The sequence below is a fragment of the Ceratotherium simum genome, chromosome X (assembly GCF_057802395.1).
Source record: "Ceratotherium simum simum isolate JZ-2026a chromosome X, ASM5780239v1, whole genome shotgun sequence".
NCBI lineage: Eukaryota > Metazoa > Chordata > Mammalia > Perissodactyla > Rhinocerotidae > Ceratotherium > Ceratotherium simum.
In genome coordinates, this window is record NC_141940.1 from 108,054,177 (window position 1) to 108,068,869 (window position 14,693).

Genomic DNA, 14,693 nt, shown 5'->3' on the forward strand with positions numbered 1-14,693 from the left:
TGCTATAACAAAATACCATAGATTGGGTGACTCATAAAAAAATAGAAATTTGTTTCACACAATTCTGGAGGCTGGCAAGTCCAAGATCAAGGTGCTGGCAGAATTGGTGTCTGGTGAGAGCCCACTTACTAGAAGGCTGTCTTTTCACTGTAACTGCACATGGCAGAAGGGGCGAGGGATCTCTCTGGGGCCTGTTTTATAAGAGCACTAATCCAATTCATGAGGGCTCCCACCTCATGACCTAATCACTTCCCAAAGGCCCCATCTTCTAATGCTATCACCTTGGGAGATAGGATTTTAACATATGAATTTGAGGGGGGACACAAACATTTAGTCTATAGCACGTACTAATTAAACCCTATAGGAAAGAGAAAGTCTAAGACAAGCAGCTTTGCCTTGAAGGAGATGAGATGAATGGTTTCATGCCATGTCTTGAACCTACTTAGCTACAAGGGAGTCTAGGAACTGGAGTCTGTACCTGAGAGGCCTTATGCCCAGCTCAAATTTTGTAGATTCTATTCTAGACAGACACGTGATAACACACAACTGTGCATTTTTCTACAACATTTGAAAATCACTGAAGTATATTTCCTCAGTAACATACTTAATCCTACTCATTTTTATATGAGCCTATGTTTGAATTCAGTTCCTAGCTCTACAACTTACTAGGTGTGTTGACCTTGAATCTAAACTTCAGTTGTTTTTCATCCTTAAATGGTTATGCTGACACCTTGCAGGATTGCTTTGTGACAATTGTAGTAATTAAATGAGATAATTTACTGTGACAATTACATATGAAAATGAATATAAGTTGCTTGTTATAGATTCTATGCTCAAAAATGGTAGCTATTATTTGTAGGTGGCCACATTTCATTGTAATCTTTTAAACTGTTCACTAGATTTCTTTATTTGTAAGAACATTCCTATGGCAATTAACCTGTGTGGTGTGATAAAATTTGTATTTTTGGCTTGCTAGCTTTAGTAGAAGGTTGAGACTTAAACCCCTCAAAACCAACGCAGAAAAATGAACTAACTCACACGTCAGTTACTAAGTGCAGAACCAAATGTGCCAGCAATCAGTATATTTCACATATAGTAAAGACAAGCACATTTGAGAAATATTTTCCAGTAATTTTCAAGGCCTAATATATTCCTAGATTTTTATCTATTTGAATATATAAAAGAGAGAGAATGTATTCTGGGAAATTTTTAAACTCTGCATTAATCATGTTGATGACTTTGCATTCTGCATTTTTGTAAACATGTGAGATGAGATGGATATAAAGGAAGGAAAAATATGTGTGTATACTTTTAGCATATAACTTATAAATCAGGAGACAAAGGGCTACTATAATACAGTAATGCACATGTGATTACTGTGCTTTAATTGAAACGTGTGTTTCTAGATTTAAAGAAAGAGCTCTGAATTATTATAATAAAAATCTGCGTTATTCTTCACGTAAGTGTTAAGATTAAATTCTGGCATGTACATAGTGCAGTAGATAAGGGGTGAGAAATAGATTTTATCCTGCATGCCAAATTCTGATCCATGCCTAGTGGTGACCTATTGGGTTGTATTGGTAATAATTCTGCAGTCATGTTTGGCATGAATGGGAAATAGGTCTGGAATTAGTTAGTGATGTCTGTTACCAGCATTGCAGGACAAGCACAGGCATTTGTTTGGGTTCCTGTCACCTTGCATTATAAGGCAGGCTGGCTCTCCAATGATTAGTAGAGTGTCTGAAACAAATGTGCTAATCGTTACCTTAATGAATGAACAAATGAATACTCTTTTAGTGATTTCATTTTTCCCAAATAATTTATTATTATGATTTGACTTTTTTAAAGACTTAATTTTTTTTTTTTTTGAGGAAGATCAGCCCTGAGTTAACATCTGTCTCCAATACTCCTCTTTTTTGCTGAGGAAGATTGGCCCTGGGCTAACATCTGTGCCCATCTTCCTCCACTTTATATGGGATGCCGCCACAGCGTGGCTTGACAAGCCGTGTGTCAGTGCATGCCTGGGATCCGAACCTGCGAACCCCGGGCCGCCACAACCGAACACGTGCACTTAATTGGGGTGCCATGGGGCCGGCCCCCAAAAGACTTAATATTTTGAGAGCAGTAGTAGGTTCATAGCAAAATTGAGAGGAAGATACAGACATTTCTCATATGCCCTCTTCCCCTACACAGGCATAGCCTCCCCCGTTATCAATATCCCCTATCAGAGTGGTACATTTGTTACAGTTGATGAACCTACGTTGACACATCATAATTACCCAAAGCCAATAGTTTGCATTAAGGTTTATTCTTGGTGTCGTGCATTCAGTGGGTTTGGACAAATGTATAACGACATGTATCCATCATTATACATGTATACCATTGGTACCAGTTACACCTCAATAAAGCTAGGGGGGAAAAGATATAAAATCCAAATTGCTCCCCTGAACTCCAGACCTGAGCTGTCTACTCAGCATCTGCATTTGAATGTCTCAGAAATACCTAAAACTCAGCTACCTCAGAATGCATATCGTCATCCTCTCCCTGCCAAACTGCTTTTCTTCATGTGTCGTCTCATTAGCAAATGGCACAGAAACTTTGGTGTCATTCTTGCTGTCTCACTCCTGCTTTCTCACTCCCACGTCAGGTTCAGTAAGGATTTTTGATACTACCTTGTAAATATCTTTGACATTTGTCAACTCATCTCTACTTCTGCTATCTTATTTTGGAACATTTCATGGTATTTTTTTAAATGTGAAGTATAGTAAATATACAGATGAGGGTATAAATACATGTACAGTATAATACATTCTTATGAAGCAAACACCTGTCTCCCATTCCCCTCTCCAATGTATTCCCTCTGAGGTAGCCAGAGTAGTATTTCTGTACTACAAGTGAGATTATGCTATTGTCTATTTTAATGTTCCAAAAGGTTTCCATTGTGCTCAGAATAAAATTCAAACTCTTTAACACTCCTTACAGTGCACTTTTTGAACCCTGATCTGGTCAACTTCTCTTGTCTTGTCTCTGAAGTGACCTAGCTATCTGCCTGTCACCTTGCACTTAGCCCTTTAACGAACAGAACTTAAACTTGACTTGACTTTATATTCTCCACCAGACTCTGACCTCCACCAGGCTGGGGATAATATTTCATTGACTACTCCGTACCCAAGGCAGTCCCCTTATGGCTTGGATATAGACAACATTTTTTCTTAAGAAAAATGTGCCCCACCTTCTGTCAGCCTCAGTTCCACTCAAGGGTACAAGGCTTGGCTCAGTAAGTGTGAGCTGAGTTTGCACCCCAACTCACCCCCACAGGCAGGTAACCATGTACAGGGCAAAAATGCACAACCATATGCAGTAGTTCTGATGCCTCTAACCAGAAAGTCTCATTATAAGCTTCATTAACACTGCCAATTTGAAGGTTGATATACTAGTGAGACATAATCTCTCACAAAACCAAATACAGTAAGAGTGTGATAACCAGTATTGAAGGAGAAAGGTCTCAGTCATACCCAATCAAGACAACTCCAAACTAAATTATCAAGATCTGATAAATTATCATCTATGCTTGATAGTATACCCATTATTAATGTTGATAGAGATATAGCTTTTTATAAAACCAATCAAAGCAATAAATTCACTGTTATGGATACACTATCCATTAAACTACATGTGATTTTTGCATTTATTTCTAGTTGCATTTAAGTTCACTAGTCCTTTGGGTAGGTTCCATAATGCCTTATTTTATGGCTTCCAAAATGTTGAGACCTAAGAGTCACTTGGCTTAATTACATGCATGGAATAGAAAAGAAAATTAATAGGAAAAATTATTCTGAGTCAACATGAGTGGTGCCTCAACAGGGCACTAAAGGCAGAGGGAGAATTATTACTCAGAATTGGGAATTAGAGTTGGTCCTCTAAGATTTAAAGGAAACCTCAAGGGCCTAGAGGTTCCCCTTTTGTTGATTTCATATCTATACTGAAGCAGGGTTCTAGTTAGCCTTTTACAGAGCTGTGTAAGATGGAGCACCACGAAAAAAGTAAAGGACAACAACCCAATGAGATCATCATTCAGCCTTCACGTTACCTTTTCAAAAGATCTCCTGAGATACACATTAGTAAATGTTTGTTGACTATGGACCTTCTGGACAGAAGAAATATGTTATTCTTGCTTCTAGTCGTGACAATAAAATACATAAAAATGGTTAATACACTAAATGGATATTAACTTTTAATGATCATGAACTAGAAGTATATTTTAAAATATGCTACCCTTGCATATATGTAGGTATTAATCTCTGTGTATTATGTACAAAGTTATTGTTTTAAAACCAAACAGTACTCTTCTGTTTGCGTCCTTAAAACAATGCTTTGTTAAATTACAAATAATTGAATAATTGCACTGTACAAAGCTGAAAGCTTTTATTAAAGGATCATTAAAATAATAAATAGCCATAGAGAACACTGGGCATTGCAGTGTAGAATGGCGGTGGGCCAAAGAGAAGCTGAGGTCATCTCCTCTAGTACACTTTACTAATGCAGTAAATATTCCAGGTTCCAGCTTTCTCTTCTACTGTAATCTTCTCTCATGCAATTGGCTGTTAGTTGTTAGTCTAAAAATTGCTTGTTTTTTTTTTGTGTGTGTGGGGAAGATTGGCCATGAGCTAATATCCGTTGCCAATCTTCCTCTTTCTGCTGAGAAAGATTGGCCCTGAGCTAACATCTGTGCCCATCGTCCTCTGTTTTGTATTGGAACGCCACCACAGCATGGCTTGATGAGCAGTGCATAGTTCTGCGCCTGGGATCTGAACCCGCAAACCCCAGGCCGCCACAGCAGAGCGTGCAAACTTAACCACTATGCTACTGGGCCGGCCCCAAAATTGCTTGGTTTTTTTTTCACTCCTTTCTTCTAATTTGGACCTCATCACTGTATTTCATATATAAATGAAAGATCTTGAAGGGGAGCAGAATTTGCTACCCCCAAATATTCCTCTTTGGCATAAGGATTATTTTAGGTTATTTTTAAGAAATAGCAGACTCAGGAGAAGCTCTGAAAACCAAGTAGAAGTTACCCTTTTGTAAGAGACATTTACATTTGTAAGGAAATTTCTGTTTGTAAGGGTGTCTCCCTCTCTGGTACCAGGAAGAGGAGGATGACTAAATCTCTAGAAACTCTTATCAATGGAGAAGGCAGGACTTAAATCTGCATAACAACCTTACCCTTGTTTACTGTGCTTTTCCTGGTCACCTCCCATAACTGCCCCCTCCCCCAAACATCTTCTTTTGTCTTTAGCTGGAGATGGTATTTAAGGTGGTGGCTTCGGCCATTTCAAGGAGTTACTCAGTTTTCCTGGGTATCTCCCATAATTGCAGGAGGTACACATGTTATTAAACTTATATTTTTCTGTTAAACTGTCCTTTTTTATACAGGGAGATCTCAGCCAAGAACCTAGAAAGGTAGAGGGAAAATTATTTTTCCTCCCCTACAATCTCTACACATATTTTTTACTCCTTTTCTCTGTGGCCTCTGTGATGTTTGAGGCAGAGCTTAAACTATCAAGTACTTATTAGAAATTTTAGAAAAATATCTAATGAGTTTATATTTATTTCTGTCACTGTTAATTTTGTATTAATAGGTTTGTTTCCTATATGTTTTACAATGCAGCAGTACAAGCAAATTTTAATATTATATTCCTATAATAAAGAGCACTTAAGATATATGACAATGTGGAATTCTATCACTGAAAAAGTATCAAAAGCAACGGGAAAATGAAACTGGGCGTTAGCCAGGTCAAGAAATTGGTTATATTTGATGGAAAGAGTTTGAATTTATTTTTGTGGTGACTGAAAGCCTTTAAATTGTTTTTAGAGAAAGAACAGGAGGGGAGTAGTATTTTTAAGAATTAACTCTGAGCCCTAAATTGTGTTTTTGATATGCATATATCATACTATGTAATCTTAACAATGTACTTCATAATGGAGAAAGTATTGCCCTGATGTTACAAATAAGGAGCAGTATTAGAAAGCTCAATATATTCCCCAAGATTGCAGACTTAGAGTCAGACAGAGTTGGTCTGATACCGAAACCTGTTCCCTTTGCCTACCTCTAGGTCATTTGGGATTGGTGAGGAGGATGCAATGGAGGGGAATGAAGCTAAACATACAGAGAATCATTAAGGGGCTATTTCTGTAGATGATAGCAAGGGACGCTGAGCTCCTGAACATAGGCTATAGAGGTGTAGATATCGAGAGGAAAGAACAGATTCAAGAAATATCTTAGAGAAAAATATTACCAGACATGCATAATATTTGGATATTGGAGAACAGGGAGAAAAGAAAAATGACATCGAATTTCAGCTTGGGTCATGGAATGACAGGAGATTTTTATCAAGATTTTAAACAATGCAGAAAAATGTCTCCCCTTTGAGAGGGGGAAATGATGATTTGATTAATGTTGTTTGTGTTCAATTTGAAGTGCCCATTTGATAACCAGATAAAGATATCGACCATGAAGTTAGATAAAAGTACCTAAAGCTGCGTAAAATGTCTGATCCCTTACACTGGTGGTAATTGATCACACATGGAGTGTATGTAGATTGAGATAAGAAGAGGGTCATGATAGTTCCCTGAGAAACATGAATATTTAAGGCAGGAGTCCATGGATGTACTCTGAAGGATGTCTGAATCCCTTGAAGTTTTTAACATTTGCGTGGCGGGGGGAATTGCCTTCCGTTTTGTAAATAGTTTTCCCAGATTAGTCAGTTTCTCAAGTGGGTCTTGGGAGAGACAGTCCTCCATGGACATTGAGTGTCTCTGCATGTTCTGCACTGTCCGTGGGTATGCCAAGAATGCAAGGTCATGATGGCTCTTTATTAGGTCATTTGTTAGGGTTGGGTTAGCAGGAGCAATCTTGAGGGTCATTGAGCAGGCTTATGTACTGCTTGCTATAAAAAGGATACTCTGAGCTCAGTGTTCTTCAGCTGCAATGCAAACCCACTACATGTAGAACATCAATCTGGGCCCCTCCACATCACCACCATGGGACTTTGGGGAAAGGGAACCAAAACTAACACCCTGATGCTCACAGGGCTTGTTTTGCTGTGAAAATGAAGTCCTTTGTCTTTGACTAAGGAGTCTTATGTCTTCTGCCAGCATCCATGAAATAGTAACAAGCCTAACTTAATAATTTATTAGTTTTTATGTAGGGCAAAATCAAATTCCAGACCTGATAATGGATTATGATGTGTTTTTAAAAAGTTTGAATATCAGAAGTGGGAAATTAAAGTTGAGCCTATATATAAACCTGAGAAGTGATGAAATATGAGAGTAATTTTCTGGAAGCAAAGGATTTGGGGAATTGTGAAGGAAAAACAAACAGGAGAGAAGGTAATCCCCAAAATTTATAGAATTCAAGTAAACAAAGATTGAAAAATGGTAAGTGAATTTGACAATTAAGTTATTGGGGAGCCGGCCCCATGGCTTAGTGGTTAAGTGCGCACGCTCCGCTACTGGCGGCCCGGGGTTCGGATCCTGGGCGTGCACCGACGCACTGCTTCTCCGGCCATGCTGAGGCCGCGTCCCACGTACAGCAACTAGAAGGATGTGCAACTATGACAAACAACTATCTACTGGGGCTTTGGGGAAAAAAAAAAGGAGGAGGATTGGCAATAGATGTTAGCTCAGAGCTGGTCTTCCTCAGCAAAAAAAAACGAGGAGGATTGGCATGGATGTTAGCTCAGGGCTGATCTTCCTCACAAAAAAACAAAACAAAACAAAAAAAAGTTATTGGGGATCTCAACAGAAGCTGATGCAGAGGAATGTTGTGGAAAGTAAACTCTGGAATAAGTAGGACAGTTGTTCTCAAACATGATGGTCTCAGGACTTATAAACTCATAAATTATTGAGGACTCCAAAGAATCTTTGTCTATGTGGGATATATCTATTGATATTATATATTAGAAATTAATACTGAAATAGTTACAGATATTGAATTCTTAATTCATTTTAAAATAACCATAATAAACTCATTACATTTTAATGTAAATAGCATATTACAAAAAACATTATTTTCCAAAACAAAAAATAGTGAAGAGTAGCACTATTTTACATTTTTGTAAATCTCTTTAATACCTGGCTTAATAGAAGACAACTGGATTCTCATATTTGTTTCTGCATTCAGTCTGTTGAAATATCACATCTTGAGGTCTCTGAAAGACTCCAGTATACATTTATGAGAGAGAGAGTGAAAAAGGTGAATAATGTTTTAGTGTTGTTATGAAAGTAGTTTTGATCATGAAGGTCCCCTGAAAAGTTTCTCAGGTATCTCCCCAGGGTCCCTGGATCACACTTTGAGTGTGGAGTAGAAGAAATCTAGACATTTATACCTGATTTATTTTAGTAGCTATGCCAGACCACAAAACAAAGAATAAAGATACTGCCACTGGAGGAAAGGAGCAAGGTGTTCAAAGAAAGTTTAGCTTGTTTGATGATTTGCTTTGATTTTTTATTTAAAAATTGTTTTTTTTTTTAATGTAGCATAAGATAAAGTGAACCTATCTAGAAGACAGGATAGTGATTACTCTTGAGCAGGGGGTGAGTAGAAACTGGAAGGGGGCAAAAAGAGGCTTCTAGGGTACTGCTACTGGTATTGTTTCTTGATCCAAGTGCTAATTCCATGACTGTATTCAGTTGGTAAAAATTAAACAAGTTATATACACTTATCATTTCCACCTTTACTGTATGTACACTATACTTTAGTAAAAAGTTAAAATATATAAAAGGAAAACATAAGTGCCAGTCTTATTATCTCTACTAATTTTAAAGACTTTATCAATGAAATAAGACTGATGCATAGTTTGATTGACAGATTAATGCAGAGGCATGTATGCACTGAGTTAAAATTTATATTTGCAATTTAATACAACAACCTAACTTTCTAAATAGTGACTAAGCTAAACATTCATTAGAGTTATGTTTACACTTCCATTTATTTACAAAGAGACTGTTTCTTAGTTGATGACAGTCATTACTGCATGCCTGAGAGGTAAACTGATTTCCTTTCCCAGGTCTGTTAGAATGGAATTGCACCCATCCTTTAATTTCCAGTAAACTCCTCAACTCAGTCAGTATTTCCACTCTGCAAAAGTTTCTTAAAAGGTAAATTTTTGGCTGGCTTAACCATTCTCTTCACTTCAACGTGGTGAAAGGATCTTAATTAATAGCTGTTGTCTGTTTTCATCCATTAATTCCAACCTCAGTCTGAATGTGTTGTTGTTGCACTCTGAGAAGGTGCCAAAAATAATTTTTAATATGACACAGAAAAATTCCCTGCGGGATGGTTTTCTTTGTTATCTGTGATTCTCACTTAGTTTGAACAATTTGCAGGAAAGTCTCTACACAACTTCAGGGCACACATAAAGCTGTAAGTCTGCAGCACTTAGACTAATGTGCTCTCCTGTTAAAGATAACAAATGTGTCATGACTAATAGGCTATTGTTGTGGGTTAGTGAGATTGAATATGCTTAACACTTTCATGAATGTGCCAAAGGAGTAATCCCTTCAGCTATCCTGGGCGGCAAAACTTACTTCTTTACACCTCCATGGAAGGTAGAACAAATATTTCATAGTTTGTAAGAAAATAAGCATTACTGAAGGAAAAAGCAACTCATTCAATGCCACAATATTAGTGACATGAACACAGAGCCATACCATTGGAAAAGTATTTCAGCAAAGAGCAATTTTCTCTTGTTTAACACTGGGAAAAGGGTTTAAATAACAGCAGGCAAGTTCTTTGAACAATATAGAATATTCTTGCCTAGCCATTCCATTATTCCGTTGTCTAGTCTTGGAAAAACACTAAAGGCTATCTTAAAATAATTAAAGTATTGTAGCTACTTTCATTGTAGTAAAGTGCCCTATTCTACAATGTGATCATTATGAAGGACAATCATTCATACTTTCATATACTTCTTGTTTACTTTAGAGTTTAAGCTTCATTAATCACTACTCCTTCCTTGAATTGGAAAGCGCATTAAAACCAGTGAAGAATGCTTCCATGCAGTGTTATTTGCTAGCAATAGGCTATGATCTGCAACATCAGTCAACACACACACACACAGAAACACACAGATACCAGTTTAGATTAAAAAGCAGTGTTAATAAATTTAAACAAGGGACATCTGGGTAATGAGTTGGGGGAGAAAAAGAAAAGATACAGAGTTAATTTTGCAGAAGCTTTTAAGTTACTGAAGTAATTCCAGTGAGTCAATGATCTTTTCCATATCATAGGCAGCTAATTAAAATTGCTGTACAGCCTGACGTCCTGGTAGTGTGAAATTTCACAGGTTGAAATAGCTAAAGTAATGGAGCAGAATTCTTGAATTAAACGAATTGGTATCAAGGGATTCACTCTCAGAAGACATGAAACAAGTTAATGGCCTAATCTGAAAAGCACACATAGGGCATTTTGGAAAACTCTTGAATTTCAGGATTATGCAAGTTAGACGAAAGCCAGGAGGCTCTATGGGATAAAACTCCCACCCCTTTCCACTTTTTGTGGTGCACTCAGCTCTATAATTCTGAAATTAGCAGTTCTTTGCATGTAGATGCTCTGGAACAGTGGTCTTTAAATATTTTTCATGCATCAGGATTGCCTGCAGGGCTTCTTAAAACGCAGATGGCTGGGCACCACCCTCAGAGTTTCTGACGTGGTAGGCCTGGGGTGGGGACTGAGAACTTACATTTCTAATAAATTCCCAGCTGATGCTGATGCTGATGCTGCTCACACTGGGATCACACTTTTGAGAACCAATGCTCTGGAAAACAGCAAAGTTTTCACCAATGTTCTCAAAATTAAATGTGCATATGAATCTCCCGGTCATCTTATTAAAATGTATACAAAACGTATGGGGACTTTATGAAAATGCCGATTCTTAGTGGATTTCTCCGCTCTGTGGAACACACTTTGAGAAACAAGGATCTATAGTATCTTAGTGTGAATCCATTTATCATACTATTCTTTTTTATTTTTTAAATATAATTAAATTATTTTTATTTATTTATTCATTTTGTTTATCTCAGTAACATTGGTTTATAACATTGTATAAATTTCAGGTGTATATCATTATGCTTCTATTTCTGCGTGGATTATATCATGTTCTCATATTCACCATCCAAATACTAATTACAATCCATCCCCACACACATGTGTCTAATTATCCCTTTTGCCCTCCTCCCTCTCCTCTTCCTCTCTGGTAACCACCAATCCAGTCTCTGTCTCTATCATACTATTCTTTTTTTTTTTTTTTGTGAGGAAGATCAGCCCTGAGCTAACATCCATGCCAATTCTCCTCTTTTTGCTGAGGAAGACCGGCCCTTAGCTAACATCTATTGCCAATCCTCCTCCTCTTTTTTTTCCCTTTTTCTCCCCAAAGCCCCAGTAGATAGTTGTATGTCATAGTCGCACATCCTTCTAGTTGCTGTACGTCGGATGCCACCTCAGCATGGCCAGACAAGCGGTGCATTGGTGCGCGCCCGGGATCCGAACCTGTGCCGCAAGTAGCGGAGCGCGTGCCTTTAACCGCCAAGCCAGGGGGCCGGCCCCCTATCATACTATTCTTAATGGGAGAAAGCTTATAAAGCATGAAAGCATGGGTGGGGGAAGGATTGTAAGGGAGAAAGGAGCGATTGCTTAAGCTGGAGTGAAGCTCCAAAAGAGTGTGTCATGCTAAAGGCAAACTAAGCCAACTTCATAGTTTCTCCTTAGTCTGACACTTTTCCCCCGGGTAGTGTAAAAGATAGACTTTTCAATGTTTTATATTGCATTTATCTGACTTTGCAAATGAAGTGTTCAGAGCCCAGTAGATTTGAAATAAAACATTTTTGAGCTACTGATATTCTCTGGATAGGGTTCTTTATTTTTAGAATTTCAAAAGGAAACAATGGGAACAACATAATTATTCCTTTTTTTACAAAAAGGTTAGTTACTTGTTTTTGTCCCCTCTTTCAAACTTTACAGCCGTCAACTCTCTAGAGGCAATACTCAGCCTTGAAAGTATCTAGTGATTATAGATGAACCAGTGTCTAGCTACTGTAGAGGTAGTTAGCATCTGAGACTATGCTTTCCTAAAAAAAAAAAAAAAATTCTTATACCAATTATACTTGGTAAAGAACAAAGAAAGAAAATAAGAACTCTTACTCCAAACCCCAAACTATCATTTACTATGATCTCTGTGTTGACATACGTTCTGGATCTCCAGTGGAGGATTTCTTGCACATACAAGAGTTCTTTGTATATTTTGGATGATGGTCCTTTATCAGATGTGTCTTTTGCGAATATTTCCTCCCAGTCTGTGGCTTGTCTTCTCATTCTCTTGACATTGCCTTTCTCAAAGCAAAACTTTTTAATTTTAATGAAGTCCAGCTTATCAATTATTTTTTTCATGGATCATGTGTTTGGTGTTGTATCTACTAACCTTCTTCAAGGTCATCTAGGTTTTCTTCTGTGTTATCTTCTAGGAATTTTATAGTTTTGCATTTTACACTTAGATCTGTGATCCATAAGGGATCATTTTTGACAATTATAAAATCAGGCTCATAACTCATCCTAAACGAGAAGATTGTTATACCACATGGCTATTTGAACAATGAATATTTAGCAGGACCCCTTGCCAGGTCATTGATCTATGTATAAAATAATGTAATGTGGGTAATGCACATAACATAATGGTGAAGATTGGTTTGTGTATTCATAATTATAAAAATTATAACTGATGTCTCAACAAAGTATAAGGGAACTCTAGAGAGACTGATTACAATGGGTGAGAAAATAGAGGAAAATTACGAGAGGGTGAACTTGGAAATAGTAGACCATGTCTTACTTATCTTTATGTCTCCAATGTGTTCCTTAATGTCTATGAGTCAGATGTAAATAAATGTTGATGTATGAATGCATGACAGAGTTAACAGCGTTGATTTCTTCTCCCCTACTAGATGATATGTGTGCTAGGGTACAACAGCATTCTCTTTGACCAGTATTATATCCCTTACGGTATCTAGCAAGATATTCTACTCGTAGTAAGAAAGAAAGCAAATTCATATTTATTGAGTGGTTACTAATCACTTATGCAACAAACAAATTTTTCCTATATATTATGTACTAGACATAGTTGGTATGCATTATCTTTTTTTTTTTTTTGAGGAAGATTAGCCCTGAGCTAACATCTGCCCCCAATCCTCCTCTTTTTGCTGAGGAAGATTGGCCCTGGGCTAACATCCATGCCCATCTTCCTCTACTTTATATGGGACACTGCCACAGCATGGCTCGACAAGCAGTGCGTTGGTCCGTGCTCAAGATCCAAACCTGCGAACCTGGGCCGCAGAAGTGGAGCACGTGAACTTAACGGCTATGCCACTGGACCGGCCCCTCTTTTGATATATATTATTTCATTTGTGTCTCTTAAGGTGGCTTAAGGTAGAACTTTGATTAAAAGCTTAAGTTGTCCAGACTACACTAGCTGTGACAAGGTCCCATGGTTCACAGAGTATTCATAAAGGGAGGCAGACACCCTCCACAAAAGTTGTAAAGTAGGAGTGGTAGAACAGCCAAGCACCCCTCAGCCCTGTTATGCTAGGCCATGCCCAGGCCAGTCTGAATGTTTATGAGCCCTCAGATAGAGTTATTGACCTTCATATGCAAGTGCCGACCCACCTTAGTTCCTTAGTGTTTTGGTCTGAGAGTAAGAAAGAGCCCTCTCCACCCTGCTTCAGCCTGTAGCCAATGGTCTGAAAGTAGGTACAGTGAGATTTTTATTCAGTCCTCTTTACTTATTGCCTAGAACAAATCAACTAGTGGGCTAGATAGAAGGAGGTAAGACCTGATTACCCATATTAACACTAAGCAAGCTGACAGGCTAGAATACATTCATAATTGTAATTGAAATTGGAAGTAATAATTGTATAGTTTTTAATAACTCATTTAAATTTAAGGAAAATTGCACTGTTAAAGAGGATTATTATGAAAAATTATTTCGAAACTGAAGATAGCTAAGAATCTAGTTTTGGTTTATAATTGATTCACATTTGAAAATCATTTGTTAAAGAGTTCCATTAAACATTTTTGAATACTTGCTCTATATCAAGGACTGTTATAAGAGTTCAAAGAGAAATACTTGTATTCCAGTAATAATCGTTTTAATAACGGTTTATTATAATAAATATTATATTAATAGTATTATTAAGCACCTACTATCTGCAGGGCACTTTATATATTCTCTGTTGCTTTAAAACAACCCTTCACTGTGGGTTTTATTTTTCTCCTTTTACAAATAATATCACAGGTTCAGAGAAATTAACTAACTGACCCAAGTTTACAGAGCTAATGAGTGACAACAATTGGGAGTAAAATCTTCCTCTTTCTGACTCTGAAGCACTGTCTATTTTGCCATCCTGCCTTTGTGAATTGAATTCTCTATTCCTCCATTTTTTTGGAGTAAAAAAAATAAAAAGAACATACAATTAACACTTATATGATATATCAACTGGATGACCATATAAATTACTCTCTAACCAAGGATACTTTTGAGAGTAAAAGAGGAGTATTAAAAATTACTGCAGGGAGATATTGTTCAATGGCTGTAAAGTTTCAGTTATACTAGATGAAGATGTTCTAGAGATCTATTGTATACTGTAGT